The following is a 21534-nucleotide window of genomic DNA, read 5'->3' as shown; positions in this document are numbered from 1 at the left end:
TTAGCCCTCCATGGTTGACATGGATTAGACTGAACTTCTGAGGACAACGGCCAGTATTGGGTCTAAACTAGGCCTCATTGTGGTTTACTTCTGGATCATACATTCAGGAAAACTGCAGGTTGTTTGGGACTTGTTCCTTTCTTCAGACCGTCTTTTTCTATGGTCGTTTCTGCGCTGTCCAAATATCCTGGATTGAGCAAGGGAAATATCCCGGTTTGGCCAAGAAGTTCGCACAGTTCCTGGTCCTAAAGCGTGTTTGTCCTGTGATATTTCCCTCATCCTGGGATTTTCAAAAATCACCAATCTGGTGATTCTTTTCAAAAATCCCACAGTGAACCCACTACCGTGCAAACACCCGGGAGCAGAAACAGTTTATTTTTCCCGCCCAGCTGCCTGATCTCCCTATCTGATGTTATGTCAGTTTTCAGCTCTGCTGAGCCACTGACCGTTGCAGCCTCCCCTTCCCGAAACGTTCCCCCAAGCACATTTTCTGCTCATGTTATCGACTGGGTGCCATTTTGCCTGGGTTAATCAGGAGTGGAGTCCCAAAATGTCCCCGTTTTCTTTTCTGTACATGTACTGGTTGCTCAGAGCACATAGCTAGGGAAATGTGCACTTTGGGCAGAATCTTAGTGGGCATATCATTGCGGGGGGGGGGGGGGGTCTCGTTTTCCACAAAAATATGAGAATGTGAGTGGGAATGTGATGTGATGCTGTGCCCCATTGTTTTTTGCTGCCGCTTGCTGTATTGAGGCCTGCGCCAATCCCTATCTAGAATTGGAGAAAGGGGGGGGGCTTCGTTTTCTCCCCTCTGCTGCCCCAAAACAACAGCCAATTAGAACCCGGGACACCAGGGATGTTCACGCATGCGCGGATACACTTGTGGTGTAAATACAAAAGACCCGGGCTTATGCACAGCAAACTGGAATATTTCCTCCAGGTCTTCACTCGATTCCTTCACAGAAACAGGCAGCCATACGAAGGGAGAAACCGGGATAAAATAGACCCGGATTGTAGACCGATTTTAACCCAGTATAATTGTGCCATGCAGAAACGGCGTATGTGAAATTTTTTTGAACACAGGCACAACACAGAAAAGACAGAAGATCTATTTTATGAGTAGGTTTTTTTTACTCTGTTGAGTTTATCTGGGGAATTCAGATTAGCCTGTGCACTCCCACACACGCCAGCTGGGTGACCTTGGGCTAGTCACAGCTTCTCGGAGCTCTCAGCCCCACCTACCTCACAGGGTGTTTGTTATGAGGGGGGAAAGGCAAGGAGATTGTAAGCCCCTTTGAGTCTCCTGCAGGAGAGAAAGGGGGGATATAAATCCAAACTCCTCCTCCTCCTCCTCCTCCTCCTCCTCCTCCTCCTCTTCTTCTTCTTCTTCTTCTTCTTCTTCTTCTTCTTCTTCTTCTTCTTCTTCTTCTTCTTCTTCTTCTTCTTCTTCAAGTGAGTGACTATAGAAAGCCATGTGGCTTTCTTTCAATGCATCTCATGTGTATTCCTGCTCAAATGGCTTAAACCAAGTCTCTAATTTCACTTCTTGTGAACTCAAGGTCTCAAGCTGCAGTGCAAGAACATACTATCCAATGTAAAATCCTCAGTAAAGGCATACTTTTACTCAGTGTTTAACAATGCTGCTTGTAGTTGATGGTAAAATTATGAGCTGAGCAGTGGGGAACTGGCCCATCACCAGATATAACTATAATCAAAACATTGTTCTAGGCAGTTTCCTGAACAATTCCTAGAACTATACTGGAGGTGACAAAGGGTAGCTCTAGGAATCACCAGGATAATACTATAGCGTCTGGTGATTCCTAGAGCTACCTGTTGTCATTTCTGGGAAGAATTCTAAGAACTTGAGGCTGCAGTTGATGTTGATGTTGTCTTAAATCTCAAGTTAGAAATGACTGTATCAAGATTTTTTTTAAATGTCAAACTGTCTTTAAGTTTTTAATTCAATATCAAATTAGAAAGTATATGACTTAAAACTGCAGCTGTATTCTAAACCATGAGGGCTGATGCTTTTGCCATTCCCAGGGTCATGATATCACTGCCACATTTAACTAGGATGCTAATTCTCTTCCTTTTTATTGCAGAGTATTTCTGTGCAGTGGTGGTGAATCAGTGTCTGCAGTGGCTTCCTGCCAAAGAATCCTGGGGATTGAATTTTGGTGATCTGTTCTCTCCGGGAACTCTGCAGGACTCCTGTACCAGGTGATCATGCCTGTTACAGCTATACAGGCATGAAGGTTTTTTTAAGTGAGTTGAATGTAGTTTGATGTAATTTCAAGACTTGCAAAACCTGTCTGGCTATAAGAAGCAGCGGTGAAAGAAAGAAAAAAAATCTGTACCTCATAGAAAACAATCCCTCTATCCCACTACTTTAAACGTTCGCACAGACTATTGTCTGTCTCCAGACGCAGTTGGTGGTGGAACTATGTGCTCCCACCTCCGCCCAAGTTTCTCTGATCAGAATACATTAAAATGTTATTCTGTCTTCATAGTACATTGTAGTCTTGGATAGTGTGTCTGTTTCTGTAGTTTATACAAGAAAGATTGTGTGGAAATGACAGAGCCAATTCAAAAGCCACTGCTGAAGTGAAGGCTGTTTCTCACAGGTCATGCGTTTCAGAGCCAAGGCAAACACATTTTTTTTCAGTTCTCTCTTCCTCAGCCCCCTTTTCCGTTTCTCCTTTGTTTTCTCTTTTTTAAGAGTGTTTTCTATATATCAAACAGACATGACAAGCTGTTATGTTTAATGGTTTTATTAGAGTTGCAGATGTAAATCAACAGGGAACTGTGCTCAATTCCTGATGGAAAAAAACACAGTACATTCTAGAGACAGCAAGACACTGTTTAAACCCATTAAATTCCCAGCTGGCTCCAGGGAATGCTGGGTGATTATTCCAGATTCATGAAGGCAAACCAGAAGCCAAAAATTCACGTAAAATTAGTTTGTGCCTTCCTAAAACTTTTTGGTGTGAAACGTGGTTAAGTTGGTGCCTAATTACAATCCCATGGGGATACTTTTTTTTTTCCAGATCTGGAAGCTGAGGGATAATCTTGTATTTTAATCTTCTAACCAAGCAGACTGGGAGGAGGAAATGACCCTAGAAAAGCCCCCTCCCCCAAAAAAGGAGGTAGGGAAAGGCAGCCTGCGTGCCCAGCAGGCCACTCTTGATGCGCTAGGCTCATGCGTTGATGCATTGGCTGTGCATGCCTGACAGGCAATGAAGGGGGTAGGCAGCTGGCTTGCCTACCAAACCCCACAGAGCCTCCCAGTTACTGCATGAAGACTTTCTGCTACTGGACTGATTGGTGTTTGGAATATGCTGCCACAGGAGGTGGTGATGGCCACTAACCTGGATAGCTTTAAAAGGGGTTTGGACAGATTTATGGAGGAGAAGTCGATCTATGGCTACCAATCTTGATCCTCCTTGATCTGAGATTGCAAATGCCTTAGCAGACCAGGTGGTCAGGAGCAGCAGCCGCAGAAGGCCATTGCTTTCACATCCTGCACGTGAGCTCCCAAAGGCACCTGGTGGGCCACTGCGAGTAGCAGAGTGCTGGACTAGATGGACTCTGGTCTGATCCAGCAGGCTTGTTCTTATGTTCTTATGACTGGCCTAGGCCAGGTGTGGGGAGGAGGCCATTGTTAAGTTTGTCATGTGACGGCTTGAACCACAGTAGCCAGCAGGAGAAAGAAAAAAGGTGATGTCACTTCCAGGAAAACTGTGGTATGATGTCACTCACCTCTAAGAGTCGCTGGAAACATCATGGTTTTGCCACAGAGCTCCTGGTGATTCCTAGAGGGATATGATATCACTTCGAGATCTTCCCAGAAATGATGTCACACTGTCTCTTACAGTGACTTTTCCAAGTCCCTGTCCCATGTGGCCTCGTGCTGGTTTCCAGGCCAGGCCAGCAACAGTAGTAGCCACTAGTCCACTGGGAAAAATTCCATGGTCATAATGGTGACATCCATGCTTCTGACATTTTTTAAAAAACACATTATTAAACGTGATACACAGCTATAAATATAAATTCTATTCCCCGGGTTTTTTGAGCTGCACAGGAGCCAAGTTCAGAATTACACATAAGATGGTAAAACCCATTCAGAACTTGGAAGGCAACTGTTTCTAGATAATCATGTCTCTGTTTTCCATGCAAGGACCAAATAATTAAATGGGGAACTATGTTTTCTACTGCCAAGCTGGTTGGGTGGCATAACAAGAAAAACAGCCATGATGTCCAGGAAGGAAATCTACCTGAACTTCAGCTCTGAAGCTTTCTTGGAAAGTGTGAGTCATGGAGGGTGGCAGGGGAAAGGAACAGACAAAGAGAGGGAGGATTGGGGACAGAAAGAATACCGTCTTTTCACTAGGAAGCAGTGTGGTAGAGACATTGCTATATTTATTTCTGTGTTTTCTAGCACTGAATGTGTTTCCACACATTATGATGGAAGTCGGACGTGGTACACTCTCCAAATAGCATAGCCTATTGCCGCCAACACAATACCAAGCTGCTTCCAACACAGTAATATATGACTCAAATGAGTTTAAAGTAGCAGGATGGAATGCATAATTTTTTAAAAAAGATGTAAGTATTATTCCGGGCAATTCAGAGAATATGTTTATATATAAAACTGAGGAACTTGCAAGGTAATAGAAATGCATACAGGCAAATCTGGTGACGGCAGAATTTTTCCCTTTGAGGAATTGGAATGGGGGAAAATACTGCAGCACCCCAGTGTTAAAAAAACAGAGGAAGAAAAAAATAATTTTTTAAAAAAATGATTCCGTTCTGTTTTTCATGTTGTTCCCAGTTGCGAGCTTTTCCTAGATACTGCAGAGCTGTGGTGGATGATTGGCACACTAAATCAGCATGTGAAATGCCATTTTTAGACAAAGCAAGGAAGTGGTTTCTGTTCTTACTGCAGCTGGCCCAGAAGGGCTAGAAGAACCAGTATTCAAAAAGGAGTGCTAAAACCTTTGCACCAGGAAGTGCCTCTTGAACAAGCAATTTCCTGCTGAGTTGTTGCCTGCCTGCATTGCTCCTGGCAACAATATCAGACATTTACAGGAATGGGCACTTTCTACTATAAGAAAAAGGAAATTTTTGGGTGGTGACCAGTGCCGTAGGGGGGGAAACTAGTGCCCAGGGCAAAATGGTACCCAGGGGCCTAGGAAGTTGTAATGGAGCAGCAGTGGCTTAGTGGTTAAGAGCAAGTGCATTCTAATCTGGAGGAACCGGGTTTGATTCCCAGCTCTGCCACTTGAGCTGTGGAGGTTTATTTGGGGAAGTCAGATTAGCCTGTGCACTCCCACACAGCTGGGTGACCTTGGGCAAGTCACAGCTTTTCAGAGCTCTCTCAGCCCCATTCACCTCACAGGGTGTTTGTTGTGAGGGGGGAAGGGCAAGGAGACTGTAAGCCCCTTTGAGTCTCCTACAGGTGAGAAAGGGGGGATATAAATCCAAACTCCTCCTCCTCCTCCTCCTCCTCCTCCTCTTCCTCTTCCTCTTCCTCTTCTTCTTCTACTCTTCTATTGTATTGGTGTAATATTCATGTGGATCCCAGCAGGGCTGCCTTGTGTATCTGACAGATGTTGATTTCGTCCATTTGTAGATGTTTCAAGTGCTGCCGTAGTGTTTTCAGAATGGTGCCAATGGTGCCGATTACCACTGGGATGATCTCAGCTGGTTTGTGCCATAGTCACTGAATCTCGATTTTCAAGTTGTGGAATTTAGTGACCTTCTCATGTTCTTTTTCATCGACCCAGCTGTCACCAGGTATTGCTATGTCAATGGCTGTCACTTTCTTGTTCCTGATCCCTGTGATGTCCAGTGTATTATGTGCTAACCAGCTGTCCATTTGGAATCAAAAGTCCCACAAGATCTTGACCGTTTCATTTTCTTTGGACAATGTTTTTACCAGTTTTTAGCTGTCCTAATGTTGTAATTCTTGCATAAATTCCAGTGGATTATCTTAGCCACAGAGTTCTTCCTCTGTTTGTACTCTGTCTGGGTGATCTTTTTGCAGCAGCTGAATACATGATCTACAGTTTCACTGGCTTCCTTGCACAATCTGCGCTTTGCATCATCTGAGGATTTTTCGATTCTGGCCTTGATCACATTTGTCCTAATGGCCTGCTCTTAAAATCAGTTATTCAGTTTCCTTTTTCAGAGTTCCAGTTGTTAAACACAGCCAGGTCTTTTCATTCTCCACCTTGTCCTTGATCTTCTCCAGCAATTGGCTGTGCATTTTAATCACATTTTTGGGGCTCCTGTTTGGTTCTCTGGGATTTCAATAAATGCCTGGTTTTCATTTTAATCAATGCCTTGACTTTCATTCACATAATTGGTCAGCACATGTTTCTCCTCCTCCACTGTTTGTTTTACTTGCAGAAACCCTCTGCCACCAAATCTCTGGGGAAGGTATAGCCTGTCAGTATCACTCCCCCACCCTTGCATGCCACCCCTCCCTCCCTCCCCTCCCCAGTCCCCAGCAGTGGCGTAGGAGGTTAAGAGCTCGTGTATCTAATCTGGAGGACCTGGGTTTGATTCCCAGCTCTGCCGCCTGAGCTGTGGAGGCTTATCTGGGGAATTCAGATTAGCCTGTACACTCCCACAAACGCCAGCTGGGTGACCTTGGGCTAGTCACAGCTTCTCGGAGCTCTCTCAGCCCCACCTACCTCACAGGGTGTTTGCTGTGAGGGGGGAAGGGAAAGGAGATTGTAAGCCCCTTTGAGTCTCCTGCAGGAGAGAAAGGGGGGATATAAATCCAAACTCTTCTTCTTTTTCTTCCCTTCCATGCCTCCCCTCCCCTTCCCTCCCTCCATTAGGATGGGTGGGCCATGTCCAGATGCCAGGCTCCCTCCCTCCCCTCCCTTGCATGCCACCCCTCACTCACTCCCTTCCCTCACTCCCCTCCCCTTGCATGGGAGTAAGGTGTAGCACACTGTTATAAGCTTCTGAGCTTTTCTATCAATTGCATCCAAATCAGCCTGTGTCGATTGTATGATTCTGGTGGTATACCTGATGATGGGTATCACTTGGGTATTGATGGCCTTGATGGTATTCCTGCCATTTACTTTGGATTTCAAAATTTTCCTGGCTCTCTGGGTATATTCTCTGCTGACCACAGTCTTCACTTGCCTGTTTGATGTTATCCAGCTGCAAAATGCCCAGGTATTTATCAGCTTCCTTTGGGGTGCACTTGATTAGTTGGCCATCAGGCATTTCTATACTGTCACTTTCAGTGATCTTGCCCCTCTTTATCATCACAGTGGCACACATTTCCAAATTCCATTGAAATGTCTGTGCTGAATATTTGGACCCTATTCACTAGTGACTGCATTTCTGTGTCCGATTTCTTGTAAAGCTTCATCTGTGTACAGCAAATGTGAGATTTCTTTCTGTGTCTTTGGCCATTTGATATCCCAACTTTGTTTTCTTTAAAATCACTGCTAGTGGAATCATGGCAATGATAAACGGTAATGGTGATAGCGAATCACCTTGAAAAATTCCTTGCTTGATGCTGACTGTTCCATAGATTGTATTATTAGTATTAATATTTAATTTTGTTTAATATCACAGCTGCCAGTTCTTTAGCTGGTTGTGGTTGACCTTTCATTACAACTCAAGCCTCATCCAGAGGCCTAGGACATTGTCATGTATCAGCATAGTATTTGTGCGGATCCCAGCAGGGCTGCCTTCTGAATCTAACAGATGTTGATATTGTCAATTTGAAGATGTTTTAAGTGCCACCTTAATGTTTTCGGGATGGCTCCCAAGGTGCCAATTACCACTGGGACAACCTCAGCTAGTTTGTGCTGTAGAAGAAGAAGAAGAAGAAGAAGAAGAAGAAGAAGAAGAAGAAGAAGAAGAAGAAGAAGAAGAAGAAGAAGAAGAAGAAGAAGAAGAAGAAGAAGAGGAGGAGGAGGAGGAGGAGGAGGAGGAGGAGGAGGAGGAGGAGGAGGAGGAGGAGGAAGAGGAGGAGGAAGAAGAAGAAGAAGAAGAAGAGGAGGAGGAGGAGGAGGAGGAGGAGGAGTAGGAGTTTGGATTTATATCCCCCCCCTTTCTCTCCTATAGGAGACTCAAAGGCGCTTACAATCTCCTTGCCCTTCCCCCCTCACAACAAACACCCTGTGAGGTAGGTGGGGCTGAGAGAGCTCCGAGAAGCTGTGACTAGCCCAAGGTCACCCAGCTGGCGTGTGTGGGAGTGTACAGGCTAATCTGAATTCCCCAGATAAACCTCCACAGCTCAGGCGGCAGAGCTGGGAATCAAACCCGGTTCCTCCAGGTTAGATACACGAGCTCTTAACCTCCTACGCCACTGCTGTAGTCACTGAATCTTGATTATTATTATTATTATATTTCAATTTATTCCCTGCCCTTTACAATAGTCTTATAACAGGTTACTATAAAAAGCACGATAAACTCCTATTCAGATAAGTACTATAAAAACAATCCTAAAACCACAGAACATTCCAAGTTCTGAAACTCCCACCTCAACCTTCCCCGAAGGTGGGTAGAGTGTATGGGACATCTTGAGGCCACCCCGCAGCCTGGTAGGGAGACTCAGGCGAATGCCCAGGTGAGGAATGTGGAGAAACTGAATGTCACAATTTAGAGTTGCCATTGTCCAGGTATAGCACAGGTGTCAAACTCACGGCCCTCCAGATGTTATGGACTACAGTTCCCATCATCCCCTGCCAGCATGATGCTGGCAGGGGATGATGGCAACTGTAGTCCATAACATCTGGAGGGCCACGAGTTTGACACCTATGATGGTATAGCCTGCTGATCTCCTGAAATTACAGCTGATCTGTAGGCTACACAGATCCGTTCCCCTGGAGAAAATAGCTGCTTTGGAGTGTAGACTTTATGGCAGGGGTGTCAAACTCGTGGCCCTCCAGATGTTCATGAACTTCAATTCCCATCAGTCCCTCCCAACATGAGCATTGACTATACTGGCAAGGGCTGATGGGAATTGTAGTTCATGAACGTCTGGAGGGCCGTGAGTTTGACACCTGTGCTTTATGGCATTGCACCCAGCTGAAGTCCCTCCCCTCCTCAAACCCCTCCCTCTCCAGGCCCCACCCCCAAAATCTCCAGGTATTTCCCAACCCAGAGCAACTTTAACAAATCATTTTTATTATGTTTGGGCTGCTGGTCATTTTCAAAGATCACCTCTTGTTCTGTGGCTGTCTCGTTGATTTTATTACTAAATGTATTTTAATGTTTTTGGCGCTATCCCGTTTGATCGATGCTGTGGTTTATTTGGGAATGAGGAATTGCCAAAAGATGGGATAAAATTTTAAAAGCAGCTCTTAATGAGATCATGATGAGTAATGAAATAAGATCCCCTCCTTGTTTCCTTCCTTCACAATCATTTGAAGTGTGTGTGGGGGGGGGGGATGTCATCTCCTGCTTTGGTGTGTGCTGCGCTCCTCCATTCTTTCTATTTTTTAAAGAAAAGTTGAAAATAAAACTGAACATAACAGCTCTGTTTGTGATGTGCAGTACTCCCACAAGAGAGCTGTTATTTTCTTCTGATGTCTTTCTTGTTTGAAAAAAAGAAAAAGGATAAGAACATATTTTGTTATTTTCGGCAGTCTATTACCTCAAGCATGACAAAACATGGGATATTGTCAGACTGTATTGTTGTTTATGCAGAAATCATGTCCATGCCAGTACGTGTCTTACTGAAGCCATCTCTACAAAGGCATCTCAGTCTTCTGAAGATGCCTATGAAAACAGCGCTGCTCCAGTCTTGCAGCAGAAGCTGCTTGAGAGACTGCCCTCTCCCTTATTGTCCAGCTTGCTCGTTAAGTTCTACCTCACAAGCTTTGCTCTCTGTGTCCCAACTTCAGGGCTGAGGTGGGTGGCAATGGGAGGTAGGGCCTTTTCAGCAGTGGCCCCATGGTTACGGAATGCCCTTTCTCTTGAGGCTCATCTGTCGCCTCTGTTACCCAAATGTTTCTGTTCACCCAGGTTTTTAAGACAGTGGCCCAGGCACTTTAAAACGTTTTGAGGGAAGAATTGAAATGTTTCCTTCGAGGAGTTCCACATTGTTTTTACCCCAAAATGTTTTATTTGTAGCCTCAAAACATTTTAAATTAATCCCCTTTTAAAATGATTCTCTGGCTGAAACGTTTTTTAAAAGGCTTCATTTGCTTGTGCTGTCTTCTTAAGCCATCATTTTGTGAGTTCGCTCTTTTCCTGCAGATGCCAAATTGTTTTTGGAGCATTTCAGAGTGTTTGTGTGTGTGTGTGTGGGGGGGGGGGGGGGCTGGCTTAATCTTCACAGAAGACTCAAGAAATTGCAACACAAGACTGTCATGCCCAGAAGCACTGATTTGTCAACACATTGGGGAAAAAACAGAAAAACAGAAAATGGTAGCCAGGAATCATTTCAAGGGGATGAGGGTGAACATAAATCATGTGGGGGGGGGGGGGAGAGAGAGAGAGAGAGAGAGAGATCTAAAATGTTTTTAAAATGTTTTAGGGGATTTGTGGAAACAGCCAGTGATCTTCTAACTACATGTTATAATTTGCTTTTAAGCTGAATAATTTGCTTTTAAGCAACATGATTATTTGTAGAGATGCCAGCCTCCCAGCAGAAGAAGGATCAGTTTTTATACTCCACCTTTCTCACCTTGTGAGAAAGGTGGGGCTGAGAGAGTTCAAAGAGAACTGTGACAGGCCCAAGGCCACCCAGCAGGCTGCAGATATAGAAGCGCAGAAACAAACCTGATTCACCAGAGGTGGAGTATGGAGGAGTGTGGAATCAAAGGTTCTCCAGATTAAAGTCTGCATCTCTTGACCACTACTGGAGATCTGAGGTGAGGTGTGTGGAATCGAAGGTTCTCCAGATTAAAGTCTGTGTCTCTTGACCACTACTGGAGATCTCCTGGAATTACAGTTCGTCTCCAGATAACAGGGATCAGTTCCCCTAGAGAAAATGGATGGTTTGGAGGGTGAACATTGTACCCCAGTGAGGTTCCTATCCCCTCCTAAATGTCTTAGAATTTGTCAACTTGGAGCTGACAACCCTAATTATCTGCTTCTATACTCTGACTAAAAACCTACTTTAAACTGCTCAACTTCCTGTTTTATGACTGAGTTTTTACATTCTGGATTCCAATCAGTTACTTTTAATGTTTTTTATAATGTTTTATTTTGTAAGTATAGCTTGGGCAGGTTCCATGAACAGCATAGAAACACTGTAAATAAATACAGTGGTACCTCGGTTATCGTTAACTTCGGTTTTCATTGGTTTCGGTTTTCGTGGACTTTTTCTGGGCAAAATTTGTCTCGGTTTTCATCCTCAAACACACAAAAAAAATTGCCCAGAAAAAGTCCACAAAACCCGAAACCGACGAAAAGTCCACGAAAACCGAAACCGGTTGTGGTCTGAGGAAGCCCAGCCAGAGGCAGAGGGAACTCCTTATTTGGGTGTCACTGCCCAAATAAGGAGCTCCCTCTGCCTCTGGGCTGGCTGGGATTTGAGGAAGCCCAGCCGGGAGGCAGAGGGAGCTCCTTATTTGGGCAGTGACACCCCCTGACGTCACTGCCCAAATAAGGAGCTCCCTCTGCCTTTCCGCTGGCTGGGGTTTGAGGAAGCCAATTAATCCGTTCCAGGCACTTTTTGGAGTGCCTCCAACGGATTAATTGGATTTACATTGATTCCTATGGGAAATGGTGCCTCGGTTTTCGTCGATTTCAGTTTTCGTCGATTCCTTTCTGACGAATTATTGACGAAAACCAAGGTACCACTGTACATACATATTCTCAGGGTGGGTTCACACATCCATGTTTATCGCTTGATAACTGCAACATGAAGTGATGTGGAGCTTTGGCATGGCTTCAAATGCAGTACTTTGCAGTGGGGGTCATGTCACTTGCTACATCCAGTTGTCAGTAGTGAACTAACAGAGTGTAGAGAGATTGTGTAAGCTATGCAGACTGGAAGCACTTCCAAAAAGCAACTGTCCTAGGAAAGCTACCATCATCAAGTTGCAGCTGACTTGTGGTGACCCTGTAGGGTTTTTAAAGCAAGAAATGTTCAGAGGTGGTTTGCCATTGCCTTCCCCTGCTTAGCAAACTTGGTTCATCTTGGTGGTCTACCGTTCAAACACTAAACCAGGGCTGACCCTAATTAGCTTCCAAAATCTGATGCATTTGGACTAGCTTGAGCTACCCAGATCAAAGCATGCACACATCCATAATGTTAAACACCATTGTTGTTTATCCAAACATCATGCCAATTCCAGCATCTTGGAGAAGCCTCCTCCGGCATGGAACTATGATTTGAGTATTATGGACAAATTTGACCCCAAAGAAGAGATTCAGCACTTGTGGGTATTATTGACTTCCTGTCATAATCCCCACCAAGTTTAGACTTCAGCCCTCTCAATTTCTCTGCTCTGATTATTTTCTCCTTTGCCTTTGCTTGGTCTCCCTTCTCACTCAATCTGATTTTAATGTTTCATTTTATGAACGAGGCAACTGAGAGTGCAATTCTAAATAGAGGCATACCTGTTGAAACCAATGGACTTTGAAGGTGAAACTCTTGTTTAGGATTACACTGCAAGTCATTCACCCTTCTTGCTCCTTGGATGCGATTCTTTGACCATGGCCTGGCAAATCTTCAGAGACTGGCTCCATTTGCCCTTGTGAATCAGCGTCTCTATTGAACATTAAGGGAAAGAAAGCCAACAGAGTCATTTTTGCCATTGGAAACTCTCAGCTTTGCATTCTGCGAAAGTTTGAACCAACTGGGGGGGGGGGGGTCCAAAGTGCTTTGCCAAATGTCTGAAGCATGCTTACCAACCTGATCGGGGTCCATCACAAAATATTTCGAGGTTGTTGTGAGGATAAATGGGGACACACCATACACACCGTCTTGAACTTGTAAGGATCAGAATACAAATTAATCAGTACAAGGATCCAACATGTGCACACTTATTTCTTGGGCATTGTTGAGTATTGTTCAGATATAATTCTAAAATATTTCATTCACCTTATTATTTATTTATTTATTTATTTATTTATTTATTTATTTATTTATTTATTTATTTATTTATTTTATTGTCAAATTTATATACAGCCCTTCCCCAAGGGGCTCTGGCCGGTGAACAACAAAGTAAACAGACAAATAGAGCACAAATAGAATAAAATTATAAATAAATAATAGGCTCCATGAGTCCTAAAATCACTAAAACCCCAATAAATACAACATTACATACAATTTCCCGACGTCCGACATTAAAATTTCAATAAAAACCCTCCCCAGAGAGAGGGGAAGAACGGTGGGTTACATAGATGATAAAAGTCCCAAGATGTAGGCAGGACAACCAAGAGCGGGGCACACCAATCAGTGGCCAGCTCCCCCAAAAGCCCGGTGGAACAACTCAGTCTTAGAGGCCCTGCAGAACTCACCAAAATCTGCAGGGCCCGGACAGATGGAGGAAGAGTGTTCCACCAGGCAGGGGCCAGGGCTGTAAAGGCCATGGCCCGGGTGGAGGCCAGCCATATCATCGAGGGGCTGGGGACTACCAGCAAATTGGCCTCTGCCGAACGCAGATGCCGTGTAGGGACATATGGGGTAAGGCGGTCCCTTCTGGCAGTAAAGGGAGTGAGTGAGATAGGATCTTTCTAAAACAACAGGTTAAGACCCTTTTTATTTTTGCATATTCCTTCAGTAATTAATCTCCCTTTCTCGCCAAACAGAGAGGCTCGAAACTATATTTTCTGCGTAAGAAACCCAAACTCTTAGAGCTGGAATTCGCTCAGCAATGTGGAGAAAAGTTATCAGCCCTTCCAAGCTGGGAATAATATGAGGGCTATTGCTTGTTTGGCTGTGTAGCTGCTGGATGCGGAACTTGTGAGACAATAAATAAAATCAGCCGCTTCTGTCTAGACCTCCCCTGCTGTTCGGGGGAAGGAGAGAGCTTGCCGGCAAGCTGCCCACGTGGCTGAAATCCTAATAGATTTGTTTCCATCAGACTGGCTGGTTTCACCCCACTGCCACCCCACAGCCCATCATGAAAGGTTTTCGTATTTGAACTGGCTCCCTTCTGAGATTTAAGAGAGTCGTAATAACTCCAGCTGGGTGTTCCCCTCCAGCACAAGTTGTAATATATGAACAGGAATGGGGGTTGGGGGAGAGACAGCATTTTATTACAAACCAGCAAAATGCGTCTTGTGGGGACGAGTGGAGTGAGCGGAGGGAGGGGTTGTGTGTTGTAAGCGACCCCTACAGAGGTGGAGGATTTAGTTGGTCTCTGTATCCTCTCTGTGGATGAAATGTCAGAAGGCACTTTCACTAGCTATAATTAGAGATCCGAATTGAAGGGAAGAAAGGATCTCTGTGGTATAAAGGGTCATGGCCATCTCCCTCACAACGATGAGTGTCAAACATTTCATTGTGATGGAGTTGCCAACTTCAAGGTGGGGCCTGGAGCTCTCCCAGAATTACAACTGGTCTCTTGCTTTGGAAGGTAGATTGTTTTAGATTATAAGGTCCCTCCCTTTCTCAAATGCTGTTCTTGGCTTCAACCCCAAATTTCAGAGTTAGCAACTTGACATTTAGGACATCCAAAAAACAGAGCTGTGTATATTGGGCTGCTCTTGGTTCTCTGTTGGCTCTGATTCTGTTCTGTTGGGCAAAGTATCCAGGGTCTGTTATGGGGCTCCTAGCCACCCTATACATAAGGCTTAGGTTCCCTGACTGGAACTTAAGAAGTAATGCAGACGTAGGAAAATATGTGGGGTGTGGATCAGCACCACAACACTGGGATCGTTGAGTTCCTGCACCAAGTCCCAAATCAGAACTGGACTCTTTTCAGCTCTGCTGCTGCTTCTGGTGGTGGTAAACAGTGCCATGGAGTCGCAGCTGTAGGGCTTTCAGGGCAAAAGATGGACAGTTTGCCATTGCCTGTTTCTGTGTAGTGACCCTCGACTTCCTTGGTGGTCTCACATCCCAGTACTAACCTGGACTGACCCTGCATACCTTCTGAGATCTGATGAGATTCAGGGCCCTCGACCCGGAGAGACTGTTTACTATCATGGTTAGATAAGAATCTGGAAAACCCAAGATCTGCCCTTGCTATGGAATTACCTTGGGTCAGTCTCTCTCACACACCCTAATTTACCTCACAGGGTTGTTGTGAATATAAAAAAGAGAATGATGACTTACAACCTGAGCTTCTTGGTCTAAATAAATAATCCACGTTGTCTCTTCCCAACAGCTAAATTACACAAAAGGGGATTCACTCATGGATTGCTGGGGGTTGTATGTTGTCTGAGGTGAGCAAATGTCCTTCACAGTGAAGTTGCTGGATTCCAGTGGCCCATTTAGTGGGGTTAGGAAAGGGATAAGAATGCTCTGTCCATCCTCCTCCCCCGATAATCAGCATCTGATGGGCCTTTAGCGAGATGAATAATAATTTATATCATACTTCGAAAATATTCAAAGCACCTTCACATATATTGCTTCAGACACTGGCACTACAATGTTAAGCACTGCTAAAGGGGCAAATACCACCTTCCTCAAATTGCAGTTTGTTTGCAAATTGCAAACAACATCCTTGAACATACAAAAGCTGGTCTCTTGTTCGAAGGCACTGTACACCTTTTTTACAAGGCCACCTGAGAACCGTAGTTCAATCTAACAAGTTAGTTAGTTAGTTAGTTAGTTAGTTAGTTAGTTAGTTAGTTAGTTAGTTAGTTAGTTAGTTAGTTTGTTTGTTTGTTTGTTTGTTTGTTTGTTTATATACCGCCCTCCCCCCCCCCCCACCCCCCCCCCCTCCCCCCGCCCGCACCCCCCCCCACCCCCCCCCCCCCCCCCCCCCCCCCCCCCCCCCCCCCCCCCCCCCCCACCCCCCCCCCCCCCCCCCCCCCCTCCCCCCCCCCCCCCCCGCCCCCCCCGCCCCCCCCCCCCCCACCCCGCCCCCCCCCCCCCCCCCCCCCCGCCCGCCCCCCCCGCCGCCCCCCCCCCCCCCCCCCCCCCCGCGCCCCCGCCCGCCCGTCCCCCCCCCCCCGCGCCCCCCTCCCCCCGCTCGCCCCCCCCCCCCCCCCCCCCCCCCCCCACCCCCCCGCCCCCCCACCCCCCCCCCCCCCCACCCCCCCCCCCCCCCACCCCCCCCCCCCCCCACCCCCCCCCCCCCCCACCCCCCCCCCCCCCCACCCCCCCCCCCCCCCACCCCCCCCCCCCCCCACCCCCCCCCCCCCCCACCCCCCCCCCCCCCCACCCCCCCCCCCCCCCACCCCCCCCCCCCCCCACCCCCCCCCCCCCCCACCCCCCCCCCCCCCCACCCCCCCCCCCCCCCACCCCCCCCCCCCCCCACCCCCCCCCCCCCCCACCCCCCCCCCCCCCCACCCCCCCCCCCCCCCACCCCCCCCCCCCCCCACCCCCCCCCCCCCCCACCCCCCCCCCCCCCCACCCCCCCCCCCCCCCACCCCCCCCCCCCCCCACCCCCCCCCCCCCCCACCCCCCCCCCCCCCCACCCCCCCCCCCCCCCACCCCCCCCCCCCCCCACCCCCCCCCCCCCCCACCCCCCCCCCCCCCCACCCCCCCCCCCCCCCACCCCCCCCCCCCCCCACCCCCCCCCCCCCCCACCCCCCCCCCCCCCCACCCCCCCCCCCCCCCACCCCCCCCCCCCCCCACCCCCCCCCCCCCCCACCCCCCCCCCCCCCCACCCCCCCCCCCCCCCACCCCCCCCCCCCCCCACCCCCCCCCCCCCCCACCCCCCCCCCCCCCCACCCCCCCCCCCCCCCACCCCCCCCCCCCCCCACCCCCCCCCCCCCCCACCCCCCCCCCCCCCCACCCCCCCCCCCCCCCACCCCCCCCCCCCCCCACCCCCCCCCCCCCCCACCCCCCCCCCCCCCCACCCCCCCCCCCCCCCACCCCCCCCCCCCCCCACCCCCCCCCCCCCCCACCCCCCCCCCCCCCCACCCCCCCCCCCCCCCACCCCCCCCCCCCCCCACCCCCCCCCCCCCCCACCCCCCCCCCCCCCCACCCCCCCCCCCCCCCACCCCCCCCCCCCCCCACCCCCCCCCCCCCCCACCCCCCCCCCCCCCCACCCCCCCCCCCCCCCACCCCCCCCCCCCCCCACCCCCCCCCCCCCCCACCCCCCCCCCCCCCCACCCCCCCCCCCCCCCACCCCCCCCCCCCCCCACCCCCCCCCCCCCCCACCCCCCCCCCCCCCCACCCCCCCCCCCCCCCACCCCCCCCCCCCCCCACCCCCCCCCCCCCCCACCCCCCCCCCCCCCCACCCCCCCCCCCCCCCACCCCCCCCCCCCCCCACCCCCCCCCCCCCCCACCCCCCCCCCCCCCCACCCCCCCCCCCCCCCACCCCCCCCCCCCCCCACCCCCCCCCCCCCCCACCCCCCCCCCCCCCCACCCCCCCCCCCCCCCACCCCCCCCCCCCCCCACCCCCCCCCCCCCCCACCCCCCCCCCCCCCCACCCCCCCCCCCCCCCACCCCCCCCCCCCCCCACCCCCCCCCCCCCCCACCCCCCCCCCCCCCCACCCCCCCCCCCCCCCACCCCCCCCCCCCCCCACCCCCCCCCCCCCCCACCCCCCCCCCCCCCCACCCCCCCCCCCCCCCACCCCCCCCCCCCCCCACCCCCCCCCCCCCCCACCCCCCCCCCCCCCCACCCCCCCCCCCCCCCACCCCCCCCCCCCCCCACCCCCCCCCCCCCCCACCCCCCCCCCCCCCCACCCCCCCCCCCCCCCACCCCCCCCCCCCCCCACCCCCCCCCCCCCCCACCCCCCCCCCCCCCCACCCCCCCCCCCCCCCACCCCCCCCCCCCCCCACCCCCCCCCCCCCCCACCCCCCCCCCCCCCCACCCCCCCCCCCCCCCACCCCCCCCCCCCCCCACCCCCCCCCCCCCCCACCCCCCCCCCCCCCCACCCCCCCCCCCCCCCACCCCCCCCCCCCCCCACCCCCCCCCCCCCCCACCCCCCCCCCCCCCCACCCCCCCCCCCCCCCACCCCCCCCCCCCCCCACCCCCCCCCCCCCCCACCCCCCCCCCCCCCCACCCCCCCCCCCCCCCACCCCCCCCCCCCCCCACCCCCCCCCCCCCCCACCCCCCCCCCCCCCCACCCCCCCCCCCCCCCACCCCCCCCCCCCCCCACCCCCCCCCCCCCCCACCCCCCCCCCCCCCCACCCCCCCCCCCCCCCACCCCCCCCCCCCCCCACCCCCCCCCCCCCCCACCCCCCCCCCCCCCCACCCCCCCCCCCCCCCACCCCCCCCCCCCCCCACCCCCCCCCCCCCCCACCCCCCCCCCCCCCCACCCCCCCCCCCCCCCACCCCCCCCCCCCCCCACCCCCCCCCCCCCCCACCCCCCCCCCCCCCCACCCCCCCCCCCCCCCACCCCCCCCCCCCCCCACCCCCCCCCCCCCCCACCCCCCCCCCCCCCCACCCCCCCCCCCCCCCACCCCCCCCCCCCCCCACCCCCCCCCCCCCCCACCCCCCCCCCCCCCCACCCCCCCCCCCCCCCACCCCCCCCCCCCCCCACCCCCCCCCCCCCCCACCCCCCCCCCCCCCCACCCCCCCCCCCCCCCACCCCCCCCCCCCCCCACCCCCCCCCCCCCCCACCCCCCCCCCCCCCCACCCCCCCCCCCCCCCACCCCCCCCCCCCCCCACCCCCCCCCCCCCCCACCCCCCCCCCCCCCCACCCCCCCCCCCCCCCACCCCCCCCCCCCCCCACCCCCCCCCCCCCCCACCCCCCCCCCCCCCCACCCCCCCCCCCCCCCACCCCCCCCCCCCCCCAACCCCCCCCCCCCACTAGGGCATAGTTCATCCAAGGAAGCTAGTCAGTTGGGAGTGTGCGTATACATCAGTGACAGAACCAGTCACCATGCTGAACCCAACATTTGGGGCAGCCAGCCAACCTTCAGGTGAAGTGTGCCAATTTCCCAGAATTACAATGGCTCTCTGGGCTACAGTGACCAATTCTCCTGGAGAAAATGGACGGTTTGGAGGGTAGCATGATAGCTACTGAAGTCCCTCTGCTCCCCAAACCCAGCTGTCCCCAGGCTCCGCCCCCAGGAATTTCCCAACCCAGAGTTGGCAACCCGAAAGCAGACACAGACTGACTCAAAATACAGTTTGTTTTTTAATGGTAAGCAAATTGGCAAGGTGATAGAATGAGGTGCCTGAGTTAGCAGTAATCGGCATTTTCGTTTTGGAGCGTCTGTTTTGCAAAGATTGTGTCACCCTTAAATCTAAGCAGACAGCCAGTTGTGTGCCAACAGTAGCTACCCCTGCCAGCTGCCACACTGCACACCACTGCAGCACAGATGCTAACGTGCACAAAATAAAGCATTTAAGAAGACATGAAATGTATATATTTTTTTCATGACAAACAAAACGTGGGTTATGATCACACGAGGTGAAAAAAATGAACAACGAGGTTGCTTCTGGCTTGGGACTATTCTCCATTCTGCTTTGATGCTTCTGCAAAGATCAAGAATTTTGCAGAGGCAATTCAGCTTCTAAACAGAGATTTATCCTATGTTTTGTCCCAGCTGCCCAGCCATCATCTTCCTCCCTCACCAATGGTATCCTAGTTTTTTGTTTGTTATCATCAGCAGTCAGGATCTTCCTGTAGTATCTTCAAGGACATCCCAATCATTTATATATACAAATCAGAAGGAGCCCGAGATTGGGAAGAGCAGCCTTGAAGGAGCCGGAAAAGATTCTTAAGTGGAGGGATGTGTCAGGTGACCAAGATCAAGTTAATTAATACCACAGTATTCCCCATTGCTATGTATGGGTGTGAATGTTGGACCATGAAGAAAGCTGAGAGGAAGAAAGTTGATTCATTTGAAATGTGACTTTGGAGGAGAGTTTTACAGATACCGTGGACTATCCAAAAGCCAAATCGGTGGGTTCTGCCTCAAATCAAGCTTCTGTCAGGACTGCAACTCCCAGCATGCACTGGTTCCCGCCTTTTTCCAAAAAGTGAGGGAAAACAAACTGAGAAGCGACATTCCACCAGAGCTTCAGAACCAATGGGAGACCAGGAGCTGGGAGGAGGAGATAAGCTGATTGGTTGCTGTCTGTTTTTGTAAATAGTTGAAATACTGGAACTGATTGAATATGATTGAAGTCTATAAAATTATTGAAGTCTATAAAATTATGCATGGGGTAAAAAATGTTGACAGGGAGAAATTTTTCTCTCTTTCTCACAATACTAGAACCAGGGGGCATGCATTGAAATTGCTGGGGGGAAGAATTAGGACTAATAAAGGAAACACTTCTTCACACAATATGTGATTGGTGTTTGGTATATGCTGCCACAGGAGGTGGTGATGACCACTAACCTGGATAGCTTTAAAAAGGGCTTGGGCAGATTTATGGAGGAGAAGTCGATCTATGGCTATCAATCTTGATCCTCCTTGATCTGAGATTGCAAATGCCTTAGCAGACCAGGTTCTCGGGAGCAGCAGCAGCAGAAGGCCATTGCTTTCACCTCCTGCATGTGAGCTCCCAAAGGCACCTGGTGGGCCACTGCGAGTAGCAGAATGCTGGACTAGATGAACTTTGGTCTGATCCAGCAGGCTAGTTCTTATGTTCTTTTGTTCTCTGCGCTGCCGAGATCTAGTTGGCCTGGAGCTATTAAAAGTTACTCAGGCAGCGCGGTAACATAAATAAATAAATAATGCAATTAAAACAGTAGCAATGAAAGAGAAGCAACCATTCCTTGTTGTATGAATGCAGCCTGCATCATTTCCTTTCCTCCTGCTTCCAAAATCTTATTATATGCTGAACAGCATTGGGAGATGATAGGAAAACATTTATTTTTGTTTTTTTTTTATCCTAGCATCCCTTTACAACTAAGGTAAGTGAACTAATCCAGAAAATATACCGAGCTTCCCTGTACAGAAAAGGTTTCTCTCTCTCTCTCTCTCTCTCTCTCTCTCAGAGGCCCCTTCTGCACACGCAAAACAATGCGTTTTCAAACCACTTTCACAACTGTTTGCAAGTGGATTTTGCCATTCCGCACAGCTTCAAAGAGCATTGAAAGCAGTTTGAAAGTGCATTATTCTGCATGTGCGGAATGAGCCAGACATTCACATTGAAAAAAATTCCCTAGCATTTCAAAATGCTACGCTATTGTCTGGTTTGTCTCTGTGGTTGGGCTCATCCTGATTCAAGACCATTCTAAGAAGCAGACTGTTTATCTGGAGGACTGGGTTCGATCCCCTACTCCTCCACATGAAGCCTGCTGGGTGACCTTGAGCCAGTCACGATTCTCGGGAAACTCTCTCAGCCCATGGGGAGGCAGGCCATGGCAAGCCACCTCTGAACATCTTTTCCCTTGAAAATCATATGAGGTCGCCATAAATCAGCTGTGACTTGACAACACTTTCTGCTACCAGGGCCTTTTTAGGATTGGATGGCAGGTAACTTTAAACCCTTCTTGAAATTTTATTTATTTATTTGATTTCTATACCGCCCCATCCCCAAAGGGCTCCGGGCGGTGTACAGCATAAAATTCACACAATAT

The sequence above is a fragment of the Sphaerodactylus townsendi genome, linkage group LG05, assembly GCF_021028975.2.
Source record: "Sphaerodactylus townsendi isolate TG3544 linkage group LG05, MPM_Stown_v2.3, whole genome shotgun sequence".
NCBI lineage: Eukaryota > Metazoa > Chordata > Lepidosauria > Squamata > Sphaerodactylidae > Sphaerodactylus > Sphaerodactylus townsendi.
The sequence above is the reverse complement of the archived record's forward strand: the minus strand, read 5'-3'. Positions refer to the sequence as shown.